Raw genomic sequence first — 14,557 nt, forward strand, 5'->3', positions numbered from 1 at the left:
AAAAGTTCAATGATCAGTGCGTGGGCATGCCATCGATGTCGTTTTCAGAAAAAGAAGTAGCCTTTTTTCTCAAGAAGATCCCCAGTGCCGCCGGGTACCCCACCGGTTTTTTAATGGGTACAAGATTTCCCCTGGACTGGTGCTCGGAAACCGAGGATTTTGAGGAAATCGGTGGGTAACCGACCGGCCGGCACGAGGGTACAATCCAGCCCCTGCTGAAGCCGAGGCGGGTGCTCTACCACGAGGCCACGGCTGCGGTAAGTTTTTCCATATTTTAGCAACATTATTCAGCACGCATGTTTTTTCTAACTTCTAGATTGGGCTTTTATTATTTTCAGTCTTCATATTGTCACCCGTAATTCCATTTCGGTTTTTAGCAATTTTGATTTTTAACTATGTTCTTTGTTGCATCTTTCGCGCCATAAAAACTTTTCATTGTACCGTTGTTCAACCTTCAAATTGATTCTTTTATTCGCTTTGGGTGTTTGTTCTCTTGGCATTGATTCATTCTTGGTTTGTTTAATAATAATAATAATTGGTTTTGGGGGAAAGGAAATGGCGCAGTATCTGTCTCATATATCGTTGGACACCTGAACCGCGCCGTAAGGGAAGGGTAAAGGAGGGAGTGAAAGAACAAAGGAAGAGAGAGGGGCCGTAGTGGAGGGCTCCGGAATAATTTCGACCACCTGGGGATCTTTAACGTGCACTGACATCGCACAGCATACGGGCGCCTTAGCGTTTTGCCTCCATAAGAACGCAGCCGCGGCGGTCGGGTTCTAACCCGGGAACTCCGGATCAGTTTTTTTTTTTTGTTTTTGAAGAAAAAGTTTTGCTAGTTCGCTGCTGTGTGTGGGTGTGGTTCGTTGGTCTGGAGCTATCAAATGAGCTGCAGCTTTATCCCCTTTCAGAGATTCACCCTGTAAAGATTACAGTTGACTTGTGGTGATGACATTTCTTTCCCTTAAGTCGCGGGTTTTTTGTTGCAGCTGGGTTTTTGCCTTTTTTTATTGTTTATTCTCGGCTGTCCTTTTTCCTTGGTCATGTGGCCTGATATGCCCCTCTTGAATACGATTTCCCCTCTTTACGAAATAAAAGCTGTCAGTTAGGCGCTCCGTCCAGTCATTTTCCTTGTTGTGTTCTGTTGTTTCTTGCGCTGTGTCCTGCAAACATGGTACCTTACCAGGACACAGTAAAACACAACGTATTTCTCTATCAGCTCCCACGAGCAGCGGAGATCCGTCATTTTTAACAATATTTCTTGAAGATTTCACATATTGTAGCGTCGACAGCAAACTTTTCACACAGCAGACGTTTCCGTTTTGATTTTTTTTTAATTTGGAGTTACTAATAAGGCATGTGCTGTTAGTTTATTCATTGTGCACTTAACACTAACCCTAGAACCACTCTAAGCAAAATATTATTAGGGCAATGCGAACGTCGTGAGGCTGCAGTTCCGACGGGCAGTTATGGAAGCTGGAACGAGTGATGTTAGTAGCGCGGGCGGCGGGCTTGAAGCGAAACGCTTTTGAACTAGCTGGAGATGTGCTGCCCTCTGTCGGCTGAGCCCACAACAAGGCAGCGATTGGTTATTCGCCACCGCGATAGGAGGCGAAACAGTCGCTTTGAATGCCCGAAGCAATGCTCACATTTTTAGTTCGTTGGCAATTATACCGGTGCACCAAGGCACTGAATGGATGAAGAGCATAGATAAGAAAACAGATACTTCAAAGCTCCTTCATCGCCTAAGTGAACGTGGAGCATGAGATCGATGTCTAGGAGACGTCCAAGCCTGCGATAAACGTGACGTTCCGTGATCATTCCTAAGTTTTCCATGTAACTACTGACTATTGCATAAATGAGAGAAAATCGAAAAAAAAATTCCCTCGGTCTAACCGTCTGCTCGTTAGCGCTGAAAATTCGCGCCGAACTGGTGCCTGGCGATCAGTTTTGTTTTATGTTACGTTTGGGGGAATAAGAATGGGATGGAGCGCATATGGCGGGTCCTCGCAGATCATGAGGGGCAGTTTACCAATTTCCCTCAAGAGAAAAGTGTACAACAGCTTTATCTTACCGGTAGTCACCTACGGGGCAGAAACGTTGAGGCTAACGAAAAGAGTTCACATTAAGTTAAGGACAACACAGCGAGCCATGGAAAGAAAAATGATAGGTGTAACGTTAAGAGGCCGGAAGCGGGCAGTGTGGGTGAGGGAACAAACGCCGGTTAATGACATCCTAGTCGAAATCAAAAGAAATGGGCTTGGGCAGGGCATGTAATGCGAAGGCAAGACAACCGCTGGTCCTTAAGGGTAATGGAGTGGATTCCAAGAGAAAGTAAGCGTAGCAGGGGGTGGCAGAAGGTTAGGTGGGTAGATGAGATTAAGAAGTTTGCAGGCAAAGGGTGGATGCAGACGGCAAAGAATAGGGTTAATTGGAGAGACATGGGAGAGGCCTTAGCCCTGCAGTGGGCGTAGTAAGGCTGATGATGATGATGATGATGATGACGACGTTTGGGTGGAATATACTTGCCTGATTCGGTCAAAATTTATCGGAAATCTTCATCGCGTGGGGCGACGGTGAACCAAAGCTGCGAGCTTTCGCCGTAATGATGCCGGTAGCGCCATCATGCGCCCTCCAGACCAGCTCCACACGAACGAGCACTCTACCGTGCAAAGAGACTGCGGAGAAACTCATGGGAGAAACGCAAGGTGGGGGGGAGGCGGGCAGTTGCGTGCAGCAGCATTTTCTGCGTCCAATTTTGAGGAGGCGGAGGAGGTAAACTTTATTAAAGAAAAGGTCTTTGGCGCGGGTTGGGGTGACGTTCCCCTCCCCGCTGTGGGCACCTCTTCTAGGCCGGACGCCAGGTGGCCGACCGACGACCTCTTCGGCCCGCTCCGTGACTCGGAGTTGAACCTTCGGGTCCGAGCTGAGCAGCGCGGCCTCCCACTGCGATTGGGTAGAGAGCTGCAGACTGTTCGACGGCTTGTCTTGAGGACATGAGTATAGGATGTGGGGTGTGTCTGCCTTATGGTGCCCACAGAGAGAACAGATGGGGCTGAGCTGCTCTGGGAACCATATGGAGTACATGTACGGATTAAAGAAAGTGTTTGTTTGGAGCTGCCGCTAACTGACTTGTTGTGTTTTACTTAGAGATCTATGTGGGTCTGGGAAGATTTGTCTTTCTTGAAGTGGGTAGTAATTTCTATGTAGGTCGTCATTCGCTCCTTGGCCGACCTGAGCTCGGGGTAACGCACCTCCCGGTTAACTACGAATCCTCGGGCAAATTGGTGCGCCGCCTCGTTTCCAGTATGGCCCGAATGGGCGGGGACCCAGATCCAATTTTGATAAAATAGCCGAGAAAGCACTTTAAAACCAACCGCGCCGACGCATCTCCCCCTTGCGTTTCGCCGCAGCCTCAATGGTAGCAGCGCCTCCTCTATTTTTACAATGAAATAGAGGAGGCGCTGATGGTAGAGTGCTCGTTCCTTCGGCGAGCACAGATGGCGCTACGGGTACGATCGCTGCGAAAGCTTGCCGTCCCAACATAGACGGTACCTGCCCGCTCTGCGGTGCAGAGCAGGCTGATACCTATCATTGGTATGGGCTTGTCCCTACAGTCCCAACGCTGCCCCAACCACACACACAACAAAGGAGGCGTGGGAAGCTGCCCTGCTCAACTGCGCTGACCTTACAGCCCAACGTGGCCTGGTCAGCCGGGCTCGAGCTGCAGCAGCAGGTAGTGGTCTGCCGGGCTAGGCAACCAGCCCCGCCTCTTCTCAACTCACCTCCTTTTTTGTAAATAAAGTTTTCCTGACTTACTGACTGAGCTTTCTGTTTCGGTCCGCCGTCACCGCAGACGATGGAAATTTTCGATTAATTCTGACAGACTCAGGCAAGTACGCCACCTAAATGTAGCAAAAAACAAAGCTGACCACCAAGTTCAACTTCTGTGCGAAATTTGAGCCCGAACAAACGTGCGATTAGACAATTTTTTTCCCGCTTTTCTCTGATTTACGCAACAGTCGGTACAGTCGTCGACAGGCCTGTCTATAGAGCGCTCTATCTACGCGTGCCGTCAGCGCTCCGCAGTGCGCAAGGCGACGTCTAGCGGCAGCACCTGGCTTGAGATAGCGGTTCTCACATGCTCATACCACACTCATACAGAGAAAGAGATACAGACAAACATAAACAGATACAATAGCAGATAGAAACAAAACAACTGCCAAACAAAAACGTTAGTCATTGTTACGCAGTTCTCGAAAAAAAAATAAGGAGAGAGCCAATGTTATTCAGAAGAAAGAAAACACCGCTTTAGTTTATGATACGTCATAAGTTCAAGAACGATGTTATTATTGGCGTTTAAGTCCAGAAGCGACAGTTCTTAACGTGTGCTGACATCGGGGTGGTGGTAAAAACATTTATTAGGAAGGGACAGGAGGTATGTTTGGATCAGCCCGTAAGGGACCGAACCTTGCAAGCACTAGGTGGAGGTCCCTAGTTTGGGACCGCAGTGGCGGTGGCCGCCGCCCGGGCGCGCCCGACTAAGGCTTGTTGGGCCTGTAAGTCGTGGCAGCCGTGCAGGGTCGCCTCCCAGTTTCCCCTGGTTTGATTGGGGATGGGGGAATAGCCGGATTGGAGGGGCTGGCCCACACCATGTGATAGGTGTCAGAAGACACCACTCAAACAGTGCGGGCAGCTGCCGTTAAAGGAGGGGTCAAACGTTTTTTTGCTGCCGGGCACAGCAATGTATTGGTGAGAAGGCGAAGAAAAAGCCGCTCATCCGCCTTCTTGAGGCATTTACATGCGCGAGGGTGAAGGCGATGACTAGCTTGATAGTAGTTTGTAACATCTTTGAAGGTATAGACCGGATTAAAATCGGGCTCTTGATCTGGTGGGGAGGAGAAAACAGATCGGTAAGAGAGCGCGCGGGCGGCTGCTCCTGCTCCCTCGTTTCCTGCCAACCCCTCATGAGCAGGGGCCCATATAAGGTAACGGTGTGCGGGGTCCGTATCCCGTGTCCAATTTTCGTATATTCGATGGGCAAGGAAGGGAGTCCAGCCTTGTTCGACGTTCCGACAGGCCTCCTGCGAGTCGGTGATTACGTATTTTGAATCGGAATGCGAGGCCGCGAGAGCAATAACGACCTCTTCTGCTTGTGTTGCACTGCGGGTTCTGAAGGTGAGGCTTTTAACTGTGTTGCTGTTGTGGATATCGGGCAGCATGGGGGCGCTTCTGAAAATTGGTTTTTGGGGAAAGTAAATGGCGCAGTATCTCTCTCACATCTCAGCTGACACCTGAACCGCGCCGTAAGGGAAGGAATAAAGGAGGAACTGAGAGAAGAAAGGAAGAAAGAGGTGCCATAGTGGAGAGCTCCGGAATAATTTCGACCACCTGGGGATCTTTAACGTGCTCTGGTACCGCATAACACACGGGCGCCTTTGCGTTTCGCCTCCATCGAAACGCTGCCGCCGCGGTCGGGTTCGAACCCAGGTACTCCGGATCAGTAGCCGAGCGCCCTAACCACTGAGTCACCGCGGCGGGTAAGAGGGTGCTTATGAAAATTGGTTGTTGGGGAGTGGAAATGGCGCAGTATCTCTCTCAGATCTCAGCTGACACCTGAACCGCGCCGTAAGAGAAGGAATAAAGGAGGGACTGAGAGAAGAAAGGAAGAAAGAGGTGCCATAGTGGAGGTCTCCGAAATAATTTCGACCACCTGGGAATCTTTAACGTGCACTGGTACCGCGCAGCACACGGGCGCCTTTGCATTTCGCCTCCATCAAAACGCGGCCACAAACCGGGCTGCCAGTGTTATGGGCCTACGGAACAAACACTTGAGTGGAGTGGGGTCGTGCGCGGGCCCGCGGGCCCCGATCGCCCCTGTTTAGCAGCCTCCAACCTAAAAGACGTATGCTACATGGAAGGAAAAATTGTGTGACACCACATGAAACGATATGTGGCGAAATGCTGCGTCATAATTTTGATTTTAAAAATTGGTTTTTGAGGAAACGAAATGACGCAGTAACTGTCTGATATCTCAGTGGACACCTCAATCTGATACCTGATATCTGATACCTGATTTAATATGTGCTTCGGGTGCTTGGACCCAAGGTATTAAATTTACTTTTGAAATATGGCGGAGTGCTTGGCTTGAAGCACTCTGGCACGGGTCGGCCCGGTATTGCACTGCCTCCGGGATCGGCCCGGGGCATATTAGCGCGCGCCTTTTCTTTCTATCTTTGCGGTCCTATCCTTTAACTCGGCAGCGAGCGTGGCTCGGCTTGAGCCAGTAGGCAGGGCCGTGCACTTTCCTTTTCTTTCTTCCTATCAGCAGCAGCAGTGGCAGTAGAAGCTCAATCGCGCCTTAAGCGAAGAGGTAGAGTCTGTGAAAGCATACAAGTGAAGGCGCATATATGACCGGATTGAATCCCTGTCGCAAGCTAGCCTCCAACTTCTGCAGCACATGTAAGCTAAATGCACCGGTAAATCGTATGACACCGCCCGGAACTCTGTATGGCAAACGGCTGCTCACAATTTGGTACGCATGTTGTGAGGGGCATATAATACAAAACGCCACCGTCATCCTATTCATCGCACTAGCCCAAGCAGACAACGTTGCCAGGGCGTTGTTAATGTGCAGCGCTGTAGCACGTTCGGGTTCTGATTTTTGCATTTCGAAAAAGCAGGGGCTGGCGCGCACGCCGAGCCCCACTACCAAAAATTTAATGCCCCAGCCTCCCCAGTTTGGGGAAGTGGCGTGCGTCAGCCCACCGCAGTGCAATGGTGGGCCTCAGCACGGAGCCCGACCACCGTGACCATCGGAGACTCGGCACCAGGTAAGTATGCTACGGCATGCCTAGACAAGGCAGGTTGTGCAAAGGGTCCCGTCATGCTGTGCAGGTGCCGACGGGTTTACTGTGAAAAGTTAAAGCTGTAATATGCTATCTAGTCTGCTTCATTCGGGAATAATTCACAAATGAACATCCTAAGCGTGCACCTGTAAATTGTGCCAAAGAGGAAACGCAGTTGAATGATCATAACTGACTATTTTTTTACATAAACAGTTGCCGAAGTACCACACTCGGTCTGCCCTGCCTCCGAAACTAGCGCTCACAAAGCGCGCCAAAATCGGAAAGGGGTGGTGGTAGTGGTTTTTTATTAAAATAATAGTAAAAAGGAAGGAAAATATTTTTGCTAGCCCCGGCATCTGCCATCGATACTGAAGCACCTGAGCTGGGGCAGCGGAAATAAAGGATAGCAGGCAGAATGTAGAAATGAAATGAAAGAGGTGAGGGGACAGGAAGAGAGGATGGGGGAGAAGTAATATGTACAAACTATTTACACAATAAGAAATGTGTCCAGGTTGTGCGCGTGATTAGTTCATTTTAGAGGAATTACATCACACACGCGCACAGCACTGTGTTGGCCACAACTGGAGTGGGGCGTCCAGTTATTAATCGTTCAAGGTAGAACTCGCGGAGTGTTCGGTCACTGCGTGTAACTACCTGACGGAGAACAAACGGGACGTCAAGCCCGTGTGTTCGAGGAATGCACAGAGGCTCACCAAAGTTCGCTCACGAGTGCGCGCACTGCCCTGCGGCCACAATAGCGTCTTGATGGAGTCTGGTAGTATGCCCTGCGCCCTATAGGCCGCGAGCATATCGCGACGAGCATCGGCGAACGCGGAGCAGCGAAGGAGCAGATGTTCTAGTGTTTCCACTGCACCGCATCCGTCACACACATCACTCGTCGCGATTCCGTGACGCACCCGTCGTTCCCCGGGCCACACGCAGCCAATGCGCGCGCGGAGGATCATTGCACGTTGCGACCGTGTAAGTGCGCGACAGCCGGTGATACTGTCGATGCGCTCATATCCCGCGATGCGTGGGTCGGGGTGCTGCTTTCGGAGATTGTCATGGATGGCCGCACACACGTCCTCCAGCGCAAGGGGCAGATCGCTGGCAGGTAGTTGGTGCGCAGCGGTCGCGAGGTCGTCCGCTTCTTCGTTGCCGGCGATACCGCAGTGACCGGGCACCCACTGTGCACGCACGGCACATCCTCTCTGCGCGAGGCGCTCGAGGCGCGAGCGAACTTCCCGCACTAGTGGAGTCGGTGATTACGTATTTTGAATCGGAATGTGAGGCCGCGAGAGCAATAGCGACCTCTTCTACTTGTGTTGCACTGAGGGTTCTGAAGGTGAGGCTTTTAACTGTGTTGCTGTTGTGGATATCGCGCAGCACGGGAGCGCTTAATAATAATAATAATAATAATAATAATAATAATAATAATAATAATAATAATAATAATAATAATAATAATAATAATAATAATAATAATAATGATAATAATAATAATAGGTTTTGGGGGAAAGGAAATGGCGCAGTATCTGTCTCATATATCGTTGGACACCTGAACCGCGCCGTAAGGGAAGGGATAAAGGAGGTAGTGAAAGAAGAAAGGAAGAAGAGGTGCCGTAGTGGAGGGCTCCGGAATAATTTCGACCACCTGGGGATCTTTAACGTGCACTGACATCGCACAGCACACGGGCGCCTTAGCGTTTTTCCTCCATAAAAACGCAGCCTCTCAAAATTGGTTTTTGGGGAAAGTAAATGAGGCAGTATGTCTCACATCTCTGCTGACACCTGAACCGCGCCGTAAGGGAAGGAATAAAGGAGGCACTGGGAGAAGAAAGGAAGAAAGAGGTGCCATAGTGGAGGGCTCCGGAATAATTTCGACCACCTGGTGATCTTTAACGTGCACTGGTACCGCACAGCACACGGGCACCTTTGCGTTTCGCCTCCATCAAAACGCGGCCACCAACGGGGCTGCCAGTGTTATGGGCCTACGGAACAAACACTTGAGTGGAGTTGGGTCGTGCGCGGGCCCGCGTGCTCCGATCGTCCCTGCTTAGCAGCCTCCAACCTAAAAGACGTGTGCTACATGCAACGACAAATCGTATGACACCACATGAAACGATATATGGCGAAATGCTGCGTCACAATTTTGATTTTAAAAATTGGTTTTTGAGGAAACGAAATGGCGCAGTAACTGTCCGATATCTCAGTGGACACCTCAATCTCATACCTGATTGAATATCTGCTGCGGGTGCTTGGACCCAAGATATTAAACTTACTTTTGGAATATGGCGGAGTGCTTGGCTTGAAGCACTCGGCACGGGTCGGCCCGGTATTGCACTGCCTCCGGGATCGGCCCGGGGCATATTAGCGCGCGCCTTTTCTTTCTCTTTGCGGTCCTATCCTTTAACTCTCCTACTTTCAGCACGCGGCAGCGATTGTGGCTCGGCCTAGTAGGCAGTAGGCAGGCCCGTGCACTTTCCTTTCTTCCTATCAGCAACAGCAGTAGCAGTAGTGGCTCAATCGGGCCTTAAGCGAAGAGATAGAGTTTGGGAAAGCATACAAGTGAAGGTGCATATATGATCGGTTCGAATCCCTGTCGCAATCTAGCCTCCAACTTCTGCAGCACATGTAAGCTAAATGCCCAGTAAATCGTGTGCCCAGTAAACCGTCATCCTATTCATCGCACTAGCCCAAGCAGACAACGTTGCCAGGGCGTTGTTAATGTGCAGCGCTGTAGCACGTTCGGGTTCTGATTTTTGCATTTCGAAAAAGCAGGGGCTGGCGCGCACGCCGAGCCCCACTACCAAAAATTTAATGCCCCAGCCTCCCCAGTTTGGGGAAGTGGCGTGCGTCAGCCCACCGCAGTGCAATGGTGGGCCTCAGCACGGAGCCCGACCACCGTGACCATCGGAGACTCGGCACCAGGTAAGTATGCTACAACACGCATAGTCAAGGCAGGCTGTGCAAAGGGTCCCGTCATGCTGCGCAGGTGCCGACGGGTTTACTGTGAAAAGTTAAAGCTGTAATATGCTATCTAGTCTGCTTCATTCGGGAATAATTCACAAATGAACATCCTAAGCGTGCACCTGTAAATTGTGCCAAAGAGGAAACGCAGTTGAATGATCATAACTGACTATTTTTTTACATAAACAGTTGCCGAAGTACCACACTCGGTCTGCCCTGCCTCCGAAACTAGCGCTCACAAAGCGCGCCAAACTCTGAAAGGGGGAAATGGCAGCTTCGTGTAATAGATAAATAGGTAAAGAGGAGGAGGGAAAGGCAGGGATGTTAACCAGAAAGGGTTCCGGTTGGCTACCCTGCACTGGGGAAGAGGAATTAGGGGACTAAAAGGAGGAAGAGAGAAGGAAAAAAAGGCATAATACACGCACACGCACAACGCTGTCACAATTTGTCACTTAATCCAGTCGCTCTCAAGTAGGCAAACAGTGCCTCGTGAAAATAGCTAGGCAAAGAGTGCTTGAAATAGCTAAAAAACGGAAGCCAAACTGAACCAAAACGCCATCATTATAAATTATGTCCAGAAGGAACACAAGAGGTACGAGGGACGCCGCAGTTGAGAGCTCCAATTTAATTTAGGCCACCTAGTGTTTTTTAATGAGCTCGGAAGGCACGCATTGTTCTTTCCGTAGAAAGTGAGAGAGAAACAACTCATTGAATCGAGTAGAAATTTGCGCTTTGCTGGAGAAATACTTTTCTACACAAAGCCTTAATTTGTTCCTCACACGCAATTGCGGTTGCCCCAGATGAAAAGCTACCTCTCATCGCAATGGCTCAGCCATTGTTCTGTTTTCTTTTTCCTGTACACTCGGCGTCCTACTTGCTGGGTAGAAATTTACCTCAGCTTTTATACCAGGTCGCCTGTATACCTGTAAAAGCCAGAGCTGTTAACCTCTTCAGCTCTATACAAGACGCGAGAAAAACGGCGATATCAGCGAGCCGGTGAATATCAACGCAGTGAAACCATCGTCCTAAAACCTCGCACAGCACACGGGCGCCTTAAAACGCTAAGGCGCCCGTGTGCTGTGCGATGTCAGTGCACGTTAAAGATCCCCAGGTGGTCGAAATTATTCCGGAGCCCTCCACTACGGCACCTCTTTCTTCCTTTCTTCTTTCACTCCCTCCTTTATCCCCTCCCTTACGGCGCGGTTCAGGTGTCCAAAGATATATGAGACAGATACTGCGCCATTTCCTTTCCCCCAAAACCAATTATTATTATTACTCTCATTTATAGCGGGGAAGCATACTTAAAATACGACAAGCAACAGGAGCGTACAAAGAGAGACAGAGACGATTATTAAGAATTTAAAACCTCTAAACTAGGCGACGACCACCGCAGTCGTCCAGCACACATGTCACCACAACCCGAAACCGGGAAACATGCGTTGGCGGACAACAACAGGACCTCCTCCCTCCGTGCCCCGTTGGCCTAGGTGTTTCCTTTCCTTCCCTCCCCACTCACGCTTCTCCTTTTGTTTCGTTTCCCGTACACGCGCGGCGCGGTTGCCATCTCCTCTGAAAGGGCGTTCCGTTTGGCCGCCGGGCCCACTCTGTGACTCACTCGGCTTCGCTTGCGTTTATTACGGGCCACGATCGAAAGACGTGTAGCGGTACACTCGCGCGCGGGACAACGCCGCTTCTGGCACAGTCTCGACCGGCTGGCAACCCCGTCGCTCCTCCACACCTTGGAACGCGCGCGCGCGCTCTCGCCCCGTCCGTTGCCTGTGGTCACATACGCTCGAAAAAGGCGCTGCGCACGGCAACGAGTCATTATTCGGGGCCGCAAAGCCCGCTTAATTGCGCCCAAGTTGTTTCCAGCATGAGCCAGGTGGTGGCTATGCGTCGAGCCCAACAGCCATCACCGAAAGGCGACGGCTACGCACAGCCGTACAGAGATGCGTAGACCTCGAGGGAGTCAAGGGTACTGGCACGCCGCTGTTCTCTCGACTACGGCTCTTCATTGGCGCTGAAGAGGAGGGAGCTGGCGTGACTGTGGCGTGTGAACGGTCCGAATTGACTTCGGCGACGACATGCGACGCGGCTGGCAACACTATTACTGGCTGCCACCGGACGCCGGCACTTCGCCTTACTCGTGGACGAAGCGGATAGCCCCGTATCCTCGCTACTTCGACGACGAAGACCGTGGCGGTGATTTCGAAACTCAGCCGGATTACTCCCGCTATCGTCAAGGTAAGAGAGGGAAGGAGAGGGGTGGAGAGGGCTTTGTTGTCGATCGTTTCCCATTGTTCGTAGCACCGCCTCTGCCCACTTTTTTTTTTCTTACTGCTCGTTGTAGTCGCCGGTGGAAGCGAGAATGAATCGGCCGAACTTCTCAAGTTAGGATGCCCTTTGTGTGCGGCGTTCGAACTGAAAGACGTATGGCGTTCAAAGAGTCCCCGAAGCAAGTTCATTTGTCATAGATATATATTGCAAGCCGACATCCGCAGTTGTGAAACTCGGGGCTCACTTGAATGATTCCCGGGGAGTCTCTCCCACCCGGCTTGTCATATTAGTCTAGTCCGCGCTTTACAGCACTTGAAAAGTTCTGCTCTTATCAAAATGATAAATTCACACAAAGAGCTCAATTTCTTACGCGCTCAGGAAGAATGCCTGCGGTGCTCTGTTTGGAAACTTTTTCAATCGATATCTTTTATTACGGAAATAAACAAAATCGGGAAAGGAGGCGGAAAGAAAATTCTGTAAAACGTTTAGACGCAGCTTTGAATCCGAGCATGTCTCCTTTTATTCTATCAGTGTCTTATCAGAATCTGACGCCTTTCAGAGAAATTGGTGCGCCGCCTCGTTTCCAGTATGGCCCGAATGGGCGGGGACCCAGATCCAATTTTGATAAAATAGCCGAGAAAGCACTTTAAAACCAACCGCGCCGACGCTCTCTCCCCCTTGCGTTTCGCCGCAGCCTCAATGGTAGCAGCGCCCCCTCTATTTTTACAATGAAATAGAGGAGGCGCTGATGGTAGAGTGCTCGTTCCTTCGGCGAGCACAGATGGCGCTACGGGTACGATCGCTGCGAAAGCTTGCCGTCCTAACATAGACGGTACCTGCCCGCTCTGCGGTGCAGAGCAGGCTGATACCTATCACTGGTATGGGCTTGTCCCTCCAGTCCCAACGCTGCCCCAACCACACACACAACAAAGGAGGCGTGGGAAGCTGCCCTGCTCAACTGCGCTGACCTTACAGCCCAACGTGGCCTGGTCAGCCGGGCTCAAGCTGCAGCAGCAGGTAGTGGTCTGCCGGGCTAGGCAACCAGCCCCGCCTCTTCTCAACTCACCTCCTTTTTTGTAAATAAAGTTTTCCTGACTGACTGACTGACTGAGCTTGCCGTTTCGGTCCGCCGTCCCCGCAGACGATGGAAATTTTCGATTAATTCTGGCAGAATCAGGCAAGTACGCCACCTAAATGTAGCATAAAACAAAGCTGACCACCAAGTTCAACTTCTGTGCGAAATTTGAGCCCGAACAAACGTGCGATTAGACGATTTTTTTCCCGCTTTTCTCTGATTTACGCAACAGTCGGTACAGTCGTCGACAGGCCTGTCTATAGAGCGCTCTATCTACGCGTGCTGTCAGCGCTCCGCAGTGCGCAAGGCGACGTCTAGCGGCAGCACCTGGCTTGAGATAGCGGTTCTCTCATGCTCATACCACACTCATACAGAGAAACAGATACAGACAAACATAAACAGATACAGTAGCAGATAGAAACAAAACAACTGCCAAACAAAAACGTTAGACATTGTTACGCAATTCTCGATGAAAAAAAATAAGGAGAGAGCGAATGTTAGTCAGAAGAAAGAAAACACTGCTTTAGTTTATGATACGTCATAAGTTCAAGAACGATGTTATCATTGGCGTTTAAGTCCAGAAGCGACAGTTCTTAACGTGTGCTGACATCGGGGTGGTGGTAAAAACATTTATTAGGAAGGGACAGGAGGTATGTTTGGATCAGCCCGGGACCGAACCTTACAAGCACCAGGTGGAGGTCCCTAGTTAGGGACCGCAGTGGCGGTGGCCGCCGCCCGGGCGCGCCCGACTAAGGCTTGTTGGGCCTGTAAGTCGTGGCAGCCGTGCAGGGTCGCCTCCCAGTCCCCCCCCTGGTTTGATTGGGGATGGGGGAATAGCCGGATTGAAGGGGCTGGCCCACACCATGTGATAGGTGTCAGAAGACACCACTCAAACAGTGCGGGCAGCTGCCGTTAAAGGAGGGGTCAAACGTTTTTGTGCTGCCGGGCACAGCAATGTATTGGTGAGAAGGCGAAGAAAGAGCCGCTCATCCGCCTTCTTGAGGCATTTACATGCGCGAGGGTGAAGGCGATGACTAGCTTGATAGTAGTTTGTAACATCTTTGAAGGTATAGACCGGATTAAAATCGGGCTCTTGATCTGGTGGGGAGGAGAAAACAGATCGGTAAGAGAGCGCGCGGGCGGCTGCTCCTGCTCCCTCGTTTCCTGCCAACCCCTCATGAGCAGGGGCCCATATAAGGTAACGGTGTGCGGGGTCCGTATCCCGTGTCCAATTTTCGTATATTCGATGGGCAAGGAAGGGAGTGCAGCCTTGTTCGACGTTCCGACAGGCCCCTTGCGAGTCGGTGATTACGTATTTTGAATCGGAATGCGAGGCCGCGAGAGCAATAGCGACCTCTTCGGCTTGTGTTGCACGGCGGGTTCTGAAGGT

General features: G+C 50.8%; 2 non-coding genes across 2 annotated transcripts; both read right to left on the bottom strand.

The window, feature by feature from the left end:
* Window positions 1-6,677: 6,677 nt before the first annotated feature.
* Window positions 6,678-6,838, bottom strand: LOC144126472 (U1 spliceosomal RNA). Its single transcript, XR_013313514.1, has one exon. It is a non-coding gene; the product is annotated as a U1 spliceosomal RNA (small nuclear RNA).
* Window positions 6,839-9,623: 2,785 nt separating this feature from the next.
* Window positions 9,624-9,784, bottom strand: LOC144126473 (U1 spliceosomal RNA). The gene has a single exon (XR_013313515.1). It is a non-coding gene; the product is annotated as a U1 spliceosomal RNA (small nuclear RNA).
* Window positions 9,785-14,557: the final 4,773 nt, after the last annotated feature.

Source organism: Amblyomma americanum, chromosome 3, assembly GCF_052857255.1.
Source record: "Amblyomma americanum isolate KBUSLIRL-KWMA chromosome 3, ASM5285725v1, whole genome shotgun sequence".
In the NCBI taxonomy this organism is placed as follows: Eukaryota; Metazoa; Arthropoda; class Arachnida; order Ixodida; family Ixodidae; genus Amblyomma; species Amblyomma americanum.